Source organism: Capsicum annuum, chromosome 7 (genome assembly GCF_002878395.1).
Source record: "Capsicum annuum cultivar UCD-10X-F1 chromosome 7, UCD10Xv1.1, whole genome shotgun sequence".
In the NCBI taxonomy this organism is placed as follows: domain Eukaryota; kingdom Viridiplantae; phylum Streptophyta; class Magnoliopsida; order Solanales; family Solanaceae; genus Capsicum; species Capsicum annuum.
Window position 1 is genome coordinate 116,748,594 of NC_061117.1, and position 19,259 is coordinate 116,767,852.

The following is a 19,259-nucleotide window of genomic DNA, read 5'->3' on the forward strand; positions in this document are numbered from 1 at the left end:
CCTATGACTCGTGTCCTCAAGTTTATATTCTTTGGCATAATGTCTTATACTCGTGTACCAATAAAGTGATATTTTTAGATGATCTTTCATGGTCAAAAAATACATTATAATAGTGTAAATGGACTTTTTCTTTACTGTCTGTGGTCTAAAAATATGTTAAAGTATCACATGTTTCTATAGTTTGAGTCAAGAAGATCACATATTACACATGTTAAGAGTGTCATATTTTTGATATACAATCTGTTCAAAATTGCCTCAATTGTCTAATTGATCATATAATTTTTTTGTCTCACCTTCTCACATGTTTCTTTTTTTGGATATCATTCCTGTCGTGTTTGGGCATAATGTGACCTTATAGAGTCCTTCCTTACCTATTTAATATATAGTTTATATGTCCTTATATGGGATACACATAGGTTCCTAGTTAGAATCATGCCACGTACCTTAATAGTACCCATGCTCACATACCCTTCTAATAGTTATTACTTGGTAAGCATTTAATGTACAATCGAAACCTCTTTAGTTGAGGAGTTATAGTCTCCACTAGGTATGAACATATTCCCCCATTTGAAATGTCTAAATTTCTATGCCTGAATATTCCATAATTCTTATTTGCTATCCTAGATCACTTGCTCACTAGTTATACACCTTAATGGTTTATTTGTTACATATCCTCATGTCCTCACTTGTCCTATGTCTTCATTGCTCAGTTGTGAAAATTTTTTATATATAGGGATGAGGTACATTATGTTATATAAGTTTCTAGGTGTTACTACATCGGTAATACATTCGTTTCCTATATCATTGTTGCTCCCTTAGTAATATTGTTCACATATCTTCTTCTACTGGTTTGTAGCTCAAAAGTTCAATAATGTTATGACCACCAAAAGAACAATCTCAAAGATTAAGAAATAAGGTAAAGTGAAACTATGTAATTATGGATGAAAACTCAGGGGTTATGATACCTAGCATGGGCCTATCCCAATTAATGTATTTATCGGTGGCAGCTTAAGGGTTGTGATACCTAGCATGAGTAGATCCAATTTGTATATTTATATGGACCATATCCCAAGGGTTAAAATTCCTAGCATAAGTCATCCTCTTCTTTAACTGATCAACTGGACATTTATATCACATACTAATAATGTTAATAAAGTAAAAAAGAGCAATTAAAAAAAGAATATAACTTACGCGATTCCCCAGGTATAAGCAAAGGTGGTATTCCATCCTTACATATATACATTTGTCCTGATTTCTTTTAATATTATATTTTACATATGGTGGATTATGCCTTGCAATTCAGTACATTCTTTTATACTGACGTCCCTCATAAGGGACACTATGTTTTATGCCACAGGTATTCCAGGTAATAGATTTCCCTAAAAGAAGCACAGAATACTCAGCAGTTGTTGGTGAGCTCTAGGTTGATTTGTGGCTTTGTCGTGTCCTTAGTATGTATTTGATATTGTATAAAAGTAAGGGTATGTATAGGTCCTTTCCTGACCTAAGATAAAGTTGTCTATATGTCTAGGTCCTTTCCCGACCTAAGATAAAGTTGTCTATCTCTTAGAGGCTTTGTAGAATATTGTTAAAGTAAAGAATAGTGGTGTCTTATTCTCTAGTAATCAAGGCCCCATTGGCCATATCATGTATATTACTTATAGGCCTATCTATGTTGGTCATTTATCAAGGAGTCTTACCTATACTTGTCAAAGTCTTATAATTATCACAGTCACATTCATAGTAATTATCATGACCCGAGACTACCTCCTAGTAGTAACATGATGCTTAAAGCCACAAGTGACCCCAAGCTAACCCATGATCTGCCATTTGCTATGACCAATGATTAAAATAATAATAAAACATCATATATGGAAGCTAAACTGATAAAAACTCTGATAAGATATAATACTGATACAATACTCTATATGTCTGAACTGTTAATAAAACTTAAAGCGGCTCTTACTATCTAAAAGCCTATAAAAGATGAGAAGTTGAAGGGACAAACCCCCAACTAACTCTAATAGTCTAACATAAATAAAACACTGGAAGTAACTAAAATTAACCTATCCTTGAAGGATGAGGACTCACCAAAACTTCTGCTGAATGGTGCTGGACTGTCTAAGGGAGAATCGGGAACTGAGCGTCCGAACCTATGTTATAAGATAACATAGAGTAAAAGAGAGTATGTGATTAGTACTTTGAATATACTAGAACATGAGATATGGACTAATTGAAAGATATATAGATACAGAAACTGAATGCATGAACTTGTAAAATAAATGCAAGACCAAGTAAAGTATGTATTGAAATAATCTGTAAAACTAACAGACTGAATAGCTGATAAACTGAACACTTGGTTATGTAAACCTGAGCTGATATAATCTAAATACTGAACTAAAATTGTGGGAGGTATCATGTAACACACAAGCCCCAAATTGAGCTAATCGGAGTTACCAGGGCCCAAGTGTACATGCAAGTGTACGTGGTCTTGTCAAGTAATAAAGTGGCCTAATGAAAGCTAAGTATCGATCCCACAGAGACTTGATCTAACAACTATTCTATTCTAGTTCATAATTTTGATTCAATTGATGCAAGCATAATGAGAAAAAGAGTTTTGAAATTATAACTTGGAATTAAAGTAATAATGCGTAAATAAAAGTCTTTGAACAATCAATAGGAGAAAACCCAGGGTTAAAGCACTCCAAACACTCATACTATGTTATTGAACTTCATTCATTAACTTGCTTATCTTGGTTGTTAATTCGTAGGGTTCATTGCATGATCATAGTCTCCCAATCTCTAATCGTTTACATAATATAGAAATTATAACTACATCGTTGAGCGGGGGTGTAATAATCCAATTAAGTGTTTAAAAGCTATCATCCTATATTTGAATCAAGTAAGGCATCTAAGTACATCACTGTCCTAGAGGCTAATTCAAATTCTTTATTTAATAAAAGAATAAAAATCATACATTGTTTATTCCCACGTTCTATCTCCCTATTTCCTTTTCCGAGATCAAAAGGTCGGCAATATATGTATTTTAAGGGTGATCAATCCATAAAATAATTAAAACAAGAACAAACAAACAACTAATAATGATAAGCAAATTAAACGAATTTAACCCAAAACAATAGTACTCATGTTCTTGGAAAGGGAGTCTTTAGCCACTCATAGTCTTAATCAGCATTCAATTAACTGTATGAATAATTAAAACCATAAATAAAGATAAATTAAAGAAATAAAAACCTAAAAAGAAGTTGTGGTAGCCTACAATGTTGTTCCAAGCGATCTAGCGGTTCCAAGATGTCCAAAACAGAGTTTGGGACGTTATATTTATAGTAGACAAGTTATAAATTGACTTGGATTAGGTTTTCATGCTATTTTATTTCATATGGGAAGAATTATCCTGACTTCAGGAATACATCACGGTATAGTGCCAAATGCCATCACTGTGCACTTTTCTCCTGATTTTGGTGCTCACTGCGAATCAGTGTTATCGTGTTGAGCTACTATTTTTGGAAAAATGCCAATTTACTAGACACTAAGGCATGATATAAAATAAGGCTATCAAAGAAATGCCTAAATAATCTCCTAAAACCCATACTCTTTATTTCACTTTATACACACAAGGCAAGTTCTAGACATTACATGCAACAAGGAATATACAAAAACCTTACATCACAAATGGAACATGCTCAACTCACATAGGATCATCATAGACTCTCAACCAACAGTAGCATGAATTCAAGTTTAAGACAATAAGTACAAGAGTCACAAACATGAGCCTAAGAGTTTCAAAAGTAGTAATTCACTCATTCAACATGCTTTTAATAACAAATAACACCAACAAGAATATCCTACACAATTTTTTTTTAAATTGAGATGAAAATTAGGAATTCCCCACCCCACACTTAAAAATCTACTTTGTCCCCAAAATAAACTTAAAAGAAAGAGATAGAAATACTCCCTGAGGCCTCTAGGCCTAGCTAGTAGCATCTTTACACTTAAAGGAGGTTTGTGAGACCCCACACTTAGTCTTTGACATGCTCCTTAGCTCAGGTTTTTGGTACTCAGACTTCGTATAAAATTATGACTCAACAAAACAAAAAACTATGTGAAGTAAAAAACTAAAACTGAAAATAAAACATACCTACTTAACTTGGGTTGCCTCCCAAGCAACTCCTGATTTAGTGTCGCGGCATGACCCAACTTTGACTTAACCACATTCCTTCCTTCTCTTTCTCACACTTGGACTCCATTTTCTTATTCTCTTTACCCCTCTTGGGTGTGAATTTTCAAGAGCAACAGGTTTTTTAACTTTAGCTTTCTCAGGCTCATCAATATTCATCATGTCAGGCTTAGGCGGTAGAAGCTTAGGCTGCTCAATCAGGTAGTCTGAAGAGGTTTTTGGTGGACGAACCAGTCCACATTTTCCCCTTTAATAACAGTGATCATACATAAATCTTTATAGTGGGGGTGTTATATTGGGTGCTTTGTAAACATCAAATACCACCTCTTTATCTTCTACCCTTATTTTGAGCGTGCCTTCTCTAACATCAATCAATGCTCCTCTAGTTGGTAAGAATGAACTCCTCAAGATGATTGGTACCTGTTCGACTGCCTCAAAATCAAGAACAATAAAGTTAGCAGGAATAATAAATTTACCAACCTTTATGAGGACATCCTCTATTATTCTTTCTGGATATTCCATCAATCCGCCTACTAGCTTCAAAACCACTGTGGTCTGTCTAGGCTTTTCCAAGACCAATATTTCAAACAAGGATAAGAGCATCAAATTTATGTTCGTCCTTAAGTCACCCAGTGCATGAACCACTTTACTACCAATTTGGATAGGTAGAGTAAACTTCCCCGGATCTCTCAATTTCTTGGGGATTTTCTGTGTCACTACAGTGATACACTTTTCAGTGAGTGTTATTGCCCCCATATCTAGAAATTTTACCTTATTAGCAACCACATCCTTGAAGTACCTTGCATACTTGGGCGTACACTGCAAAACATCTAACAAAGATAAGTTAATGTGAAGCTCTCTGAATATGTCAAAGAACTTTTTGAACATTTCATCCTCCTTCTCTTTAATTTGCCTCAGAGGGAAGGGTAGTGGAGGTGTCTTCTTTATTTCTTTTGTAACAACTTTTTTTTTCAAGTACTCAGATTTCTTAGATTTTTAGTCACTTCTTTATTTTTCTATTAGGAAGTCAAGTCTACATCTACCTCCTTAGTTACCTTTAGAGGTTCTCCTTGAAGCTCTTTACCACTTCTGAAGGTGATTTCCATAACCTGATTGGATTTTTTGTATCTGCTGGCAAACCACCTTAAGGCCTAATATTTAATGCTTGCTGTAACTGACCCATCTGCAACTCTAAGCTTCTTTGGGCTGCTTGGGAATTTTTTTATGTCGGCAGTCAGCTGTGCTTGATTACCTAAAAGCTGCTTCAACATCTTTTCCATATTACTAGTTGAATTATTTCCTTGTGCTGTGATTGCAGAATTTGCTGCTGTTGTGCATTCCACAGTCGAGTCTACCACTTTATGTTGTAGGCATTACAATAATTTAGCCTTTAAGAATTTCCATATACATTACTGATTCTGGATTTGAAGTACATATGGAATATGCATGGCCACTATTACCACAAATTTCACACCAACCTGTACCTTGTTGGACTGCATTAATAATGGCCGTAGGTTGGGCTACTCCCAACTTTGAGCTGCTAAATTGCATGTTTATCATATTCTGTAATGCGGCAACCTGGGCTGAAAAAATGGTGTATTGGTCCACTTCCAACAACCCTGCAACTTTCTTTGTAGCACTTCTAGAATCACCATGCCACTAGATTTCCTTGAGCTATGCGGTTCGATAAAGTGTACAACTTATCATATGTCATCTTAAGAGCTTTACCACCTGCAGCTGAATCTAGAAAAAATTTGATATTATGGTCAAAAGCCTCTACAAAGTATGTGCAAGTACCTCGTTGGACTGTTGATGGTGTGGACAGTCCCTAAGAATAGCCTTAAACCGCTCCCAAGCATGATAAAGACTCTCATCTGGCTTCTATTTGAAGCACACTATCTTACTGCGAAGTCTTGCAGTCTTACCAGATGGGAAGAACCAAATAAGAAATTTTGCTAGCCATGTCATCCCATGAGGTGATTGAGTTTTTTAGTTCCATATTCGACCACTTTTAGCTTCTTCCAATAGTGAAAAGGGGAAAAGCATCATCCTCACATAGTCTTGATTCATATACACTCATAGGAATGAATGTGTCACTGATTTCCAAAAACAAATCCCAAGTGGACCTGTGGATCTTCATGTGAAAGCCCTGTGAACTGTACACTACTAATTAGAAGCTGTATCATATTCTGTTTAAGTTCAAAATTTCCTCCAGCTGCCGGCTTCTGAAATGTGGAGGTCAAATTGGTTGGAAGTTGGATTTCCACTTCTCTCATTGTCCTGTGGGCTGCTTGTTCTTCAGCTACTGGAATAGGATCAACTTGATCTTCTGGGATTTAGGAATTTTGGAGAGAAGGATTGCTTCTCTCCTATGTTGACGAAAGACTTACTCAGGTTCAGGACTTGGTTCTACCAACGCCAGATCCCTTGCCAGCTTACTAACCTTAAAACCCTTTTCATGCAAATACAAAAACAAGACCAAGCGAAAAAACACCAAAGAAATCTTAAAAGTAAAACTAAAATAAACAGTTGCCAAATTTCAAGTCCTCGGCAGCGGCGCCAAAATATTGAAAGCGCCTAAGAACACACACAAGTGTATATGGTCTTATCAAGTAGTAAAGTGGTCTAAGGAAAGCCAAGTATAAATCCCACAGAGACTTGATCTAACAACTATTCTATTGTATTTCACAATTTAGATTTAATTGATGCAAGAGTAACAAAAAAAAGTTTTGAAATTATAACTTGGAATTAAAGTAAATAATGCATAAATAAATGTCTTGGAACAATCAATAGGATAAAATCCAGGTTAAAGCACTCCAGACAGTTATACTATGTTATTGAACTTCATTCGTTAACTAGCTTCTCTTTGTTGTTGATTCATAGGGTTAATTGCATGATTATGGTATCCCAACCTCTAATCATTTACCTAATATGGATATTACAACTACATCGTTGAGCAGGATGTAACAATCCAATTAAGCATTTAAAAGCTATCATCCTACATTTGAATAAAGTAAGGCATCTACGTACATCCCTGTCCTAGACGCTAATTTAAATTCTTTATTTAATAAAAGAATAATAATCATACTCTTTCCACATGGATGATCAATCCATAAACTAATTAAAAAATGAATAAACAAACAACAAATAATGATAAGCAAATCAAACAAATTTAATCCAAAACAATAGTACTGATGTTCTTGGCTTTAACCCTAGAAAGGGAGTCTTTAGCCATTCATAGACATAATCAACATCCAATTAATTGTATGAATGATTAAAACCGTAAATTAAGCTAAATTAAAGAAATAAAAACCTGAAAAGAAGTTATGGTAGCCTCCAATGTTGTTCCAAGTGATCTAGGGGTTGAAAGATGTTCAAAATGGAGTTTGGGACGTTATATTTATAGTAGACAAGTTCTAAACCATCTTGGATTAGGTTTCCATGCTATTTTATTTCAGATGGACAGAATTATCCCCACTTTGGGCATCACCGTGTCACGGTATAGTTCCAAATGCCATCACTGGGCACTTTTTCTTGATTTTGGTGCTCACTACGAAGTAGTGTTATCGTGTTGAGCTACTATTTTTGGACAAATGCCAATTGAATAGACACCGCAACATGGTGTTTTACCATTTTGGTCCCCTTATGAATCCAATGGTGTGCATCATGTGTCCATTGGTCAATCACATAGCCCACATGCGCACAAAATATTTTAGGGGTCCAGATTGCATCAATTTGTGTATTGTGCTTCCGTTGAGCCATTCCGAGCCTTTTTGAGTTGTTTACACTTGATTTGAAGATTTTATATCCTTAATATCATCATAATACAACTACCAAGAATCATATATCATTAAACACAATAATTTAGAGCTCAAAACAACACAACATCCAAAACGGTGAATCAAAAACACGAGCTAAGCATAGGCTAATTTCAATTTGATCTTTTACTCATTGTTTTGGACCTTGGCTTGATCCAATTGACCCTTGAACATCATAATCAAGTTGTTTCACATATACATAAAAAAAATCTTAGGAACTCATTAAAATACATTAGAACCCAACACGATAGACTAGACAAACACCTAGCTCAAGCTAATCACACTACTTTTCTCAGTTGAATTTCAAATGATCAATATGAATCAAAACTCATGTGAAAACACCATTAAACATTGTAAAAACATATTTGGACACTTATAAGAACATTTATATCATTACCAACACATTAAGTAGATGAATTATCCTTAAAACAAGGCTAAATAGGCTAGAATAGTGACACTAGAATTCATAAATACACTAAACATCAGGGGTCCAACCCGTAGCCCTAGTTGGAAGGGTGTCAATACCTTGCCATGGGAACTAACACTAGCTATGTGGATCCTCTAGTCTAAATTCCTGAAGGACTAGGGTGTCTTTCCTCTATTAATGGGTGACCCCTTAGAGAGTGTCTATCCTCTACTAGTGGGTGACATCTCATGACCTACACTAGCTACGTAGTTTATGAACTTAGGGATTTCTACTAAAGGACTCAGTCCTCTACTAGCGGGTGAGCCTTCATACCTAGGTTCGCTTGGTGCTAAATCCTACTTCCAACTGAATTGACACTGGTACTGACTATACTTAACTAGACTCATAACTGATAATTGCTCATCATGAATATAAAAATATGAATATGATAATGAAATCATGATCTGACTGACTTGTTTGTTGAAATAGAAAACATGTATAAACATAAGATATTGAGTGTTCATTACCTACCATCACTGAATAATACTTTAATGCAATATCTTGTTCATGATACTGTAAGAAAATTCTTGGTTCGTAGACCCAAGGCATAGTATATTTCACTAAACTGATGAAATCCATAATTATGAGTATGGAAGTGTGTTAAACTTATGAGGACAACATATTCCCATGGTTTAATTCATAACTTGATGGATTAACATGATATAAACTGAACATGACATGCGCGACTGAGATTATAGAGCATGTAAGTTTATAATTTACATTTTAAACACTTTATCATGACTTGTATACAAATCTATTAAGAGAAAATTGAGTAATTTCATATTGAACATTGAAATTTCATAATAAGAGGAAAAGGGTTTATACTTAAAAACAAAGGATTTCATGGGACTCAATGGGTGGAAGGAACCCATTGATGAGTATCCCATATACCCAAGTTACTTAAATTCTTGAAAAAAGTTTTAATTAGGACCTTGGATGTTGATTTCTTGGAAAAACCTTTCAATTTTGTGTTCTTGAGAATGAGAGATATTAATACGTCGTTAACTGATGGTGAATGGGAAAGTAATGCCCCTCTTGGGTTTCAAATCATGAATTGGGCATTTAGGGAGAGGGAAAAATAACCAAAATTCCCCTCGCCCCTTTAATGAAGTTGCAGTATTTACACAACTTTTGTGGTACGAAGGCAATCGTGGAGGCTAGCCTCCATGGCACGCTGTGCATTACAGAAGCTAACCTCGATAAAACACTATGTATCACAGAGACTATCCTCCGTGACACGCTGAAACTGCGGAGGCTTACTGCCTTTGCAGTAAAAAAACACCCTGAACCTCTTCCAAAAATTCTGAAACTCTCCTAGATGACCCTTTTAACATGTGACAAATAGCTGGAAACTCGTCTAAAATCTTATGGGGTAATACAATATCTCCCCATTGGGGTTATTCGTCCCCAAATGAAATAGTCTGATCTGAGATACTAGGAAAACTGAGATCATATACTGACTACTTATGAGCTGCATCATGATTAAATAACTGAATATGAAACATGATGCATGGACTGAACTGAATTTATAAATACATGCTATGACATAAGGATGGTTGAATAGATGAGATAAAAAATGAGAGAATCAATTTACGGGAAATTATTACCTCAAGCTGAATCTAAATTCATAGAGAAAAGATAGGGGTACTTGGCTGCATATCTACTTATGCTTCCCAAGTAGTTTCCTCAACAGACTGATTTCTCTATAGAACCTTAACCAAGGGGACTTCCTTATTCCTTAATCAACAAATCTGACGATCAAGGATCTCAACTAGGATTCTTTGTTGGAAAGGCTATATTTAACATTCACACTCTCTAAAGGAATGATTGAAGCTAGGTCACTAATGCATTTCTGTAACAGGAGACTTGAATCACCGGATGCACTGATACAGGCAACTCTAACTCATACGCCACCTTCCCAAAATGGCTCAAAATCCTGTAGGGGCCAACATAGCAGGGACTGAGCTTCCCCTTTCTACCAAATCTCTTCACCCCTTTCATGGGTAAAATTTTCAAATAAACCAAATCACCAACATTAAACTCAAGATCTCTTCTCCTTACATCAACATAAGATTTTTGTTGGCTCTGGGATGTCTTCAGCCATTCTCAAATCAACTGAACTTTCTCTATCACTTTAAACATTGAATCTCTCCCCATCAAAGCAGCCTCACCTAATTCAAACCAACTAATAGGAGATCTATACCTCCTTATATAGAGAGCCTCAAATAAAGCCATTTGAATACTAGAGTGAGAGCTATTGTTGTAGGCAAATTCAATCAAAGGTAAGTGGTTATCCTAAATACCTTAGAAGTTGATAACATAAGAACTCAATATATCCTCAAAAGTCTGAATGGTCCTGTCTACTTGACCATCTGTCTGAGGATGAAAAGTTATACTGAGATAAAATTGAGTACCAAGACCCTTCTGAAAAGCTTTCCAAAAATAAGAGGTGACCTGGGTACCTATATCTAAAATAATGGTCAAAGGGACCCAATACAACTTTATTAACTCCCTGATATAGAGCTTAGCATAATACTTAGTTAAATACAAAGTATGAACTAGCAAAAAATAGGTTGACTTGGTCATTCGATCTATAATTACCCAAATTGAATCACGCTGAAGACGCGTATAAGGTAACCTAGTAACAAAATCCATGTTCACCATTTCCCACTTTCATGTGGGGTTGCTAAACTCCTGAAGCGTACCACTAGGACTTTGGTGCTCAACCTTGACTTACTCAACCAATTGATTTCCCACAAGGCACAGTACATCTTAGTGGCTCCTGGGTGAATAGAATATCGCACACCATGCACTTCTTCTTATATTTACTATCTCAAATCATCCACACTTAGAACACATTAACTGCCCTGACAATAAAGCACACCATCTCCCCCTTGGGAGAAAACTTCAACCTTCTGATCCTGAATTGCTTCCTTTAACTTGACCAAGATAGGATCCCTGTCTTACTTTTATTTCACCTCGGCCACCAATAAAGATTCTGAACAATTCTGAACCCACATACTACCTTCAACCAAATCAACCAACCGAACATCTAATCTAGTAAACTAATGAAACTCACAGAGTAACTCCCTCTTATCCTCCTCAACATGCACAACACTTTCCATAGACAATCTAAAAAGAACATTGACCACTACATTGGCCTTACTCGGGAGATACAACACATTTATATCATAGTCTTTCAACAATTCAAGCCACCTTCTCTAATGAAGATTTAGATCCTTCTGAGTGAACACATACTGTAAACTCTTATGGTCAGTGAACACATTAACATGGACCCCATATAGGTAATACCTCAAAATCTGTAAGGTAATGACAACTGTTGCCAACTCAAGATCATAGGTTAGGTAATTCTTCTTATGGGATTTAATTTGTCTAGAGGCATAGTCTATGACCTTACCTCGCTGCATCAATACACAACCAAGACAAACTCTAGAAGTATCATAATAAACTACAAACCCATGTGAACCCTTTGGTAGAGTTAATACTGGGGCAGAAGTGAGTCGAATGTTCAACTCTTGAAAACTTTTCTCGCAGGAATCTGACAACTGAAATTTGATTTTCTTATGAGTTAGTCTAGGCATGGAAGAAGTAATAGAAGAAAATCCTTTAACAAACTATATGTAGTAACCAACTAAACCCAAGAAACTCCTGATATTTTACGAAGAGATGGGCCTAGGACAATTTTTTACTGCTTTGATCTTTTGAGGATCAACTCGAATGCCATCACCAAAAAATAATGTGACCAGGAAAAGCTACTAATCTCAAGCAGAATTCACACTTGTTGAACTTAGCAAATACTTACTGATCCTTAAGGGTATGCAATACAACTCTTAAATGGTCTGTATGATTGCTCTCACTACGGTAATAGACAAAGATGCCATCTATGGAAACTATGATGAACATGTCCAAGTACTTCTTGAACACCATCTTCATCAAGTCTATAAAATATAAAAGAGTATTCGTTAGTCCAAAGCCATGTCCTTAGTCTGTAACCAATGGACTTGTCGATCCAAGATTTTTACCAGAACTTTCTCGTAAGACATGGAATCTAAAATAACCACCTTTTTTAAAAGAACAACCATTAATAGGTCACCTACGTACTTTCTCAACATTGAAACGTGAAACATCGGGTGAACGGAGTCCAAACCAGAAGACAACTCCAATTCATAATAAACATTACCAACCCTCTTCACAACCAAGTATGGGCCAACATATCAAGGACTGAGCTTTCTTTTCTTCCCAAACCGCATCACTTCTTTCATGGGAGACACCTTTAGAAAAACCTAATCTCAATATTAAATTCTAATTCTTTTTCATCTCACGTTCGCATAGGACTTTTGGTAACTTTGGGCGGTCTTAAGCCTACCCCAAATCATATTCACCTTTTCCATCGCCTGGTGAACCAACTCCAGGCCAAATATCTCAGCCTCATCAACTTCAAACCACTCGATAAGAGATCTGCATCTCCTACCATACAAGGCCTCAAAAGGAGCTATACCAATACTATAGTGGTAGCTGTTGTTGTAAGAAAATTCTATGAGTGGCAAGTGGTCAACCCAAATACCACCATAGTCAATTATACGAGCCAAAATCATATCTTCTAAAACCTGAATCATCCTTTCCACTTGCACATCCTCAATAGATGGAAGCAGTGCTAAGGATCTGATGTCGCCTAAAACTAACCTCTAAAGAAGTATGCTGTAGTCGATGCCTAATATAGTAACCCATGCTCAGAACGGAAAAGTAAATGGGGGAATTTAGAAATCAATCATAAGTAGTAACCAAACTTGAATACTTTGAGTTTGTAAACAATAGAAAATGAACACTAGAACTATATTTTTTTTGGCTTCTTAAATTTGCAAATTTATAGTGTTCAACCCACCTACTCTGATGATCTACATATAAAGTAAACAAGCTTTGTATTATCAACCATCTTGTGAATAAGTTGATAAATCTCACCCTTTACCTTGTGAGTCTCAGGGCGTTGCCTTATTTCTCCTTGTTTATGGCTTCAGTTTTACTCTCACCTTTTGAGTCTCGAGTTGATTAGATCAGATGGTGGAAAAATAAGATGGACGTAAATCTCAAATTACTGTCTTAATCCACTTGTCCTAATCTTGAACTCCCTTGTAAGGATGTTTTCGAATACAGGAAATCCTCAAGCTTTTACTGTAGCACTGAGGTCAATTAGTATGAAAAATATTAAGATACATGCAACTACTTTAGAATAGATGAATCTCCCACTCCCTGTACATAGTTCATCCACCAGGGTTCCATAACCTTAATCAAGGAAATTAGATACTCATGTTTATGCAACAATCTATGATAATCAATAATGAAAGAATGTAATTAATTGCACAAGAATACAACAACAACAAACCCAGTGTATTCCCACCTAGTGGGGTCTGGGGGGGGGTAAGATGTACGCAGTCCATACCTCTACCTCTGATGAAGTAGAAAGGCTGTTTCCGAGAGACCCCCGGCTCAAGGCACGAGATACCACACAAACACATAGTAAAGGACAGAAGCAGATTACATAACATAAATACGGGTCCCATAAGTAATATAAAACAGAGGAAGGCACACAGATTCGTAATAAAACATGGAACACAGAACACGGAATCATGACAGGAATAAAACCCCCACCAAGTAATTCCCTACACTAGCGACCCAAACTGGCCCTAATCCTCTGCCAAAATTCGCGCCCTCTAGACCTTCCTATCTAGGGTCATGTCCTCGGTGAGCTGTAACTGTTCCATGTCCTGCCTAATCACCTCACCTCAGTACTTCTTCGGCCTACCCCTACCCCGCCTAAAACCATCCAACGCTAGCCTCTCACACCTACGGACCGGGGCATCCATGCCTCTCCTCTTCACGTGTCCGAACCATCTCAATCGTGCTTCCCGTATCTTGCACTCCACTGAAGTCACACCATCCTTCTCCCGGATAGTCTCATTCCAAACTCTATCCCCTCTAGTCAGTCCACACATCCAGCGCAACATCCGCATTTTTGCCACCTTTATTTTTTGGATGTGGGAGTTCTTAACTGGCCAACACTCCGCTCCATACAACAAGGCCGGATGGACTACCACCCTGTAGAATTTGCCTTTAAGCTTGGACGGCACCTTCTTATCACACAGCACCCCCAATGCGAGTTTCCACTTCATCCCCAATACGGTGCGAGACATCCTCGTCAATCTCACCGTTACTCTGGATCACGGACCCAAGATACTTGAACTTATCCCTCTTACATACCTCCTGTGCTTCCAGCTTCATTACTACCTCATTCTCCTGCCTCACATCATTAAACTTGTATTCCACATACTCTGTCTTGCTTCTGCTCACCCTGAACCCTTTAGACTCAAGAGTTTGCCTCCACACCTCTAATTTGTCATTCACACCCCCTCGAGTCTCATCTATCAGAGCTACATCGTCTGGAAAAAGCATACACCACGGCACCTCCCCTTGAATACGCCGCGTCAACACATCCATCACTAACGCAAACAAAAAGGGACTAAGAGTAGATCCCTGATGCAATCCTGTCAAGATAGTGAAATGCTCTGAGTCCCGTCCCGCCGTCCTCACCTGGGTTTTCGCTCCATCATACATATCCTTAATTACTCTGGTATATGCCAGCGGTACTCCACTCACTTCCAAGCATCTCCAAAGCACCTCCCTGGGGACTTTGTCGTATGCCTTCTCCAGGTTGATAAACACCATGTGTAGATCCTTCTTCCTCTCCCTATACTGCTCCACCAACCTCCACACCAGGCGGATTGACTTCATCATCGAGCGGCCGGGCATAAATCTGAACTGGTTTTCCGAAATAGACACTATCCGTCTCAGCCTCACCTCGACTACTCTCTCCCAAATCTTCATAGAGTGACTCAATAACTTAATCCCCCTATAGTTATTGCAACTCTGAATGTCCCCCTTATTCTTATAGAGAGGGACCATGGTACTCCACCTCCATGCCTCGGGCATCTTTGCCGTCCTGAAGATTTCATTAAATAATCCAGTCAACCACCTTACACCAGCCTCTCCAACAAACTTCCAAAACTCCACCGGTATCTCATCCGGCCCCGTCGCCCTACCCCTTCGCATCCTGCGGACAACCTGTCTAACCTCTTCTACCTTAAAACGTCTGCAATAGCTAAAATCCCGACACTCCCCTGAGTGCTCCAGATCCCCTATCACAATAGCTCTATCCCCTTCGTCATTCAAGAGCCTATGAAAATACGACTGCCATCTCTTCTTAATGTGGCCGTCCTCCACCAACACTCTACCATCCTCCCCCTTAATGCACCTCACCTGATCGAGGTCACGACCCTTTCTCTCCCTAGCCTTAGCGAGTCTAAACAATTTTTTCTCCCCTCCTTTCTCCTGTAACCCTATATACAAGCTCTCAAAAGCGGCCGTCTTAGCTGCCGTGACTGCTGACTTCGCCTCCTTCCTCGCTAGCTTGTACTCTTTCCTGTTTACCCGCTTCTCCTCTTCATCCTTACTTTTGACCAACTTAGCATACGCCCCTTTCTTGGTCCCCACTTTCTTCTCCACCTCTTCATTCCACCACCAATCCCCCCGATGGTGCCCGGCCCAGCCCCTAGAAACACCTAACACCTCACTTGCATTCTCCCTGATGCACCTTGCCGCCCTGTCCCACATACTATCCACGTCCCCCTACACTCCCACACCCCCATTCCCACTAACCTCTCCCCTATCTCCCACGCATTCACTGGCGTCAGGCCGTCCCACTTAATTCTCGGTCTACACTCCTTAGTCCTCCTCTTTCTATTCTTCTTTAACCCCAAATCCATAACCAAGAGCCTATGCTGGGTCGAAAGATTCTCACTCGGGATGACTTTACAGTCCTTAAACAATGCCCTATCCCCTTTCCTAAGCAACAAAAAGTCAATCTGAGTCCTGGATACCGTGCTTCGAAAGGTGATCAGGTGCTCGTCCTTTTTCGGGAAGCCTGAGTTCACCACCACCAGCCCAAAGGCCCTCGCAAACTCCAGTAGGGTCACCCCCTCTTCATTTCTCTCCCCAAAACCAAAACCACCATGCACGTCACCAAAGCCTCCCGGTAGCGCCCCGATGTGCCCGTTGAAATCCCCTGCTACAACAATCTTCTCCGAACTAGGCACGCCTCTCACCACCTCCTCCAAGGCCTCCCAAAACCGCATCTTCTCCTCCCCCTCCGATCCCACTTGCAGCACATAAGCACTACACGTTCAGGGTAAACCCCCGAACGACCAACTTAATAGTCATCAACCTATCATTGATCCTCTTCACCTCCACTACCTGACCTCTAAGCTCTTCATCTACTAAGATGCCAACTCCATTCCTACGCCTATCGCTCCCAGAGTACCACAGTTTGTAACCATCCACATCCCTAGCCTTGGACCCTACCCACTTGGTCTCTTGGACACACGCAATGTTGATCCTCCTCTTCCTAAGAATCTTCACAAGCTCTATGGACTTACCCTGAAGGGTCCCTATATTCCAAGACCCAACCCTCAGCCTACCGTCACGCCCTCCATTACCCCCTCCGCGGCCAAACCTTGGCCCCCCTCCCCCTCCCGCCCTCTCCTCATCCCCGGCCCCCACCACGGCCCCACTCCCCAACCCCCTCGGACATGACCCTATCCACCCATTACCGCCCACAGCCACAACTACACGAAAGTATAGGAAAATATACAGATATACACGGTGGTAGTATCCAAGCAGCAGCAAGGAAATACAAGGCTCACACAAATTCAAAGGAATACTCCCGAAATGAAACTAAACTCAATTAGGTGGCAAACACCACCGGACTCAACACCCATCGCCCCAAATACAGGTTCCCAGCCAATACCCAATCCCAAGCAGTGGAAGAAACAACCACAGCAACAGCAACAACAAACAACAGACAGTGTCCACAAATTCCACGCAAGTCAAGGTACAGGGGCTACTACTAGCATAATACTAAATAAAATGGAATATGAAATAATGAAATAAAATGGAATATGAAATAATGAAATAATGAAATAAAATGGAATATAAAATAACGAAAAAAATAAAGGTTAGAAGTCATCGGATTCCGCTTGGAGCTGCGGCTGCTGGAGATGGAGCGGCAGGTGGCGGCTGGAGATCGGAAGACGGCCGGCTGGCTGGCTGAAGGCCGAGGTGGGGGGGAGGGCTGGTGTGCCCTGCTGAGGGGGTACAAACAGGACAGGTAGGGGGGTATGCACAGCGGGGACTCTGAACCCGGAGGGTCGGTGCCGGAGGATGGCGGTGAAGGGGGGTCGGTGCCGGAGATCGGAGGTCGGGGCCGACGATTGGATCGGGTCGGCGCCGAAGGTCAGCGACGGCGCCGGGGACCGGGGACCGGTGCGAGAGAGAGGGAGAGAGGGTAGGGAGAGAGAGAGAGAGAGAGAGAGCCGTTAGAGAGAGAGAGCCGTTAGGGCGGCACCGGAGGTCGGCGCCGGGGGCCGGAGGTTGGCGCCGGTGGCCGGAGGTCGGGTCGGGTCGGCGCCGACAGTCGGCGGCGGCGATGGGGGCCGATGACCGGTGCGAGCGAGAGAGAGGGATTAAAATATATAAATAAATATAATAATTATTCAAATAGATTTAACGTATCATATATTCATAAATCTAATTGCACAAGAATAAGAGGAGGAAAATATGAAGTCTTCAATTGAATCAAAACCCAAAAATCTAAGGAACACAAAGTATGTAAAAACTAGTAAAAATAAAGTGTCAGTGCATAACCTAATAATGGAATAACCCTAAGGTATTTATAGTATCTCAAAATAACTCAGAAATCCTAATTAAATTGAAAAGGAAAAGTAATGTTGGAACAAGGTAAGACTCGCATCGTCCACTTGTAAGGTACTCTTACGAGTCGTACTGTGCTTGTCGTATGTTCTCCAGTGTCTGATCTTCCACGGCTCTAGGTTTTTGTTATCTTTATGAATCATCCTCATGAGTCATAATTGGATCATCTAACTCATGGCCTTCACCCGTTACTACCTGGGCATTTGTCTTTCAAAGCTCTAGATACCGGTATCTTTATGATTTGTCCATACGAGTCGATTCAGACGTCCGACTCATCTTTTTCTGTGACTTTAACTTTCAATCTAACTTTGGTTTCTGTTCCCTTTACGATTGCTTGTCACTACCCGTATCCTTATCTTATGACACGTACTCTTAGTCGTCTCTTCTCTTTACTTAATTTTTCTTCTTGGCTTTTTCCACTGATGTGTTATGAGTCAACCAATGATCTGTATGGTGTGTTGACGACTGATATGCTAACTAGTATCATCTGCAGACTCCATCTTTTTTAGTGGTTTTACTTTTAATTTCATTCCAAGGCTATTATTTACCTATTTTACCTGCAACAACCACAAAACCACATCATATCTACTAAAACAGCCTAAGTCCAAGCATATGTTCTTTATTTTAAGCATCAAAAGTGTCTTGTTTCCACGGCGCATTAGTACCGTCAACTTAGAAAGTTTGCGTGTCCTTAGGCTAAACAGAAATTAACACTCTACCACAAAAATGAAGCTTAGACAAGAAGATGCTAAGATACCTATGGAAGAGGCATTTCATTTCAGTTATCAACAATTTGTTTTCCCCCTAGTTTTAAGTTTTTCAAAAATCCAACTGTGTATATTGATTTGGTACATGGAGTGACAGAAATAAATTCGATGATGGCATCACATTAGTAACAAACAACCAGACATAGACACAAATCACATTAACTGAATAGTCT

The 19,259-nt window shown here is 39.2% G+C and overlaps 1 non-coding gene across 1 annotated transcript; it reads left to right on the plus strand.

Moving 5' to 3' along the window:
* Window positions 1–6,002: 6,002 nt before the first annotated feature.
* LOC124886293 lies at window positions 6,003–6,109 on the plus strand. The gene has a single exon (XR_007043379.1). It is a non-coding gene; the product is annotated as a small nucleolar RNA R71 (small nucleolar RNA).
* Window positions 6,110–19,259: the final 13,150 nt, after the last annotated feature.